This window comes from Cydia splendana, unplaced genomic scaffold (assembly GCF_910591565.1).
Source record: "Cydia splendana unplaced genomic scaffold, ilCydSple1.2 scaffold_113_ctg1, whole genome shotgun sequence".
NCBI classification, from domain to species: Eukaryota; Metazoa; Arthropoda; class Insecta; order Lepidoptera; family Tortricidae; genus Cydia; species Cydia splendana.
The window spans coordinates 219,645-222,130 of record NW_026946838.1 but is presented as its reverse complement, the minus strand read 5'-3'; positions in this window follow the sequence as shown (position 1 = coordinate 222,130).

The following is a 2,486-nucleotide window of genomic DNA, read 5'->3' as shown; positions in this document are numbered from 1 at the left end:
CGAAAAATGAAATATGTACCTATACTTATGCGCCACGGCGACAATTATTCAAACTTCGATACGCGTGTGGAAATTTTGAAATTTGTTTGTTCACATGCGTTATATCCAGGATACTTGTTTTAATCTAAGAATAAAATAATTATCATTCAACGTTGTAGTTTTATTTTGTAACTTTTTCCTTATCCAGACTTTCTCGTCGCTCAGCTACAATATTTTTTCGAATTCCGTAGATTCTGTGAATTGATGTTCGTTATTTCCATATTATTTTACTGAAATTTACGTTTTGTATTTGTGTTGATTGCGATATTTAAACTTAATTGTTAGAATATCTTAAGAAAAGATGAGTGAATAAGTGACGAAGAAGGATTTACCTACGTTTTTCAGGTTCGGGCTGTCAAATATGTTCTCACTTCTGAGGTGTAAAGTTGTATGTACAACGTATCTAACGTAACGTAATGTATCTTTTTATTTAATTTATAACATTTGTATTGTGTGTAATATTATGTTTATTGTATGGACCATTTAATTGTACTCTGTACTTAAATAAATAAATGATTATGATTACAACACGAGATCACAGTTATTTACATCTCGTGCACTTTTGAGTCCCTTCGCTCGAACGTAGCGTAGCTCGAGCGTAGGCTCGTGAATCTATTATAGAATCTTTCACTTGCACGGGACTCAAAATAAGCACTCGAAGAAATATCAAACTTTGCCCTCTTGTTGTGCAAATAACTATTAATAAAACTTATTTTAAGTTCTTAAATAAAGTTTGTTTGAAAGCCCTACCGCCCATGGTTATGTACATAATTATAGGGAATCAAATAAGAGAATGTGTCAGGTCATAAGTTGTGTCACAAAGATTTTTACTGAAAAAAAAGTAATAGGTAACAGAACACTTGTTATTCATATATGTATGTGGGTTGAAAGCTTTTTTAATGCTGAATTACCTACGTACAATTTAATTTAACGTAATTTTCTGTCTCAGTTTTGCATAATTCTATGCAATATTCAGAATTAAAAAATAAAACATGAAAAAGATATTGTTTTTTATGATTTTAATGTCTATTTATTTATCTTTTTTACATTGTATTGTATTGTATATCGTCGGTGCGAATAAAAAAATCGCCATGTATTGTTTAGCTACTTTTCAGGAGACAAAAAAACTGTTTATTTTCCTGTTTGTAATATATTTGTTGCACCTGTATTTTTTTCTGGTAGATCAATGGTTTTTACATGATACTTATGAAGAAAATAAACAGTTTTTCTCGTAAATTTTTACAAGATTAATTATTTTAACCAGAATTTTGCTACATATCGACTTAAATTTGATTCACTTAAAATCGTCATGTGTAAAGTTTACACATAGCGATTTGTTGCCAAAGTAACGTAGTACGAGAAATGATACATAGCTGATTTTAGGGTCAATAAATCGCCCATGTGCAACATTATCGCCATCACCCTCGACGGAAAACAAGGCATTTAATTTCGTTATGTGCTAAAAAATCACAAAGCTATGTTTTTGTACAAATTTCGTTAGTTCTTTTAAAAACTAATAAAGATAAAAAAAATATTTATATAGGTCGAAGGGAAATTGAAAAATTCTTTTACAAAAAAAAGGTAAACCGACTTCAAAAAGGATAAAATAAAATATTATCCGTTTTAAGTATATGCGTTACCAACTGATATGTTTGAAGTCGGTCCCAAGACAAATTTGAAGCATACCATGATTTTAGGGCAATTTGATAAGAATGTGGCTATATGTATATACGTTGGATTGCCTTACACGACAGCAATGATCATACTTTCTGTAGATACCTAAGAACACACTGTCAATCCACCTTGGCGGAGTCCGTACCATGTTTGTCCGAACTAGTATAAAACCAATGCGATTGCCGACATGATTTTTAAAGAACAATTTTTACTAATTTTCGAACTGGCCATAGTAAGGGACTCTGGTGTGGGACTGGGACAGAGTTATTTCCCGTCTCTTATCCAGAGAAATTGATTTCAAAATATAAAACAACCTGCATCGAAAATTTCACCAGTTAACATGGCAGTTGTTTAGCCGAAAAGGTGACAAAGAGACTGACAGAATTTCACCATTATAATATTAGTACAGTTAGACATAAAGCTGATTATTTTTGACACGTATTGTTAATATTTGTCTTGGCACCGACTTCAAACATATCAGTTGGTAACGCATATACTTAAAACGGATAATATTTTATTTTATCCTTTTTGAAGTCGGTTTACCTCTTTTTTTGTAAAAGTTTTTATTTTTCAATTTTAGTTTTAAGGCATTGTTAAAAGCTTATGAGTGACGCGTGGGGCATGAATGAAAACATAATAATGCGTATCACTAAATTCGAAATCATTCCCGTCACTGCACAAACACAAAATCCATCCTCCACCCTGTCACTGACTCAATCCCTCAACCCCCCGATCACTTAACCTCACAGCACATCAACCCCTGATCACGGAAC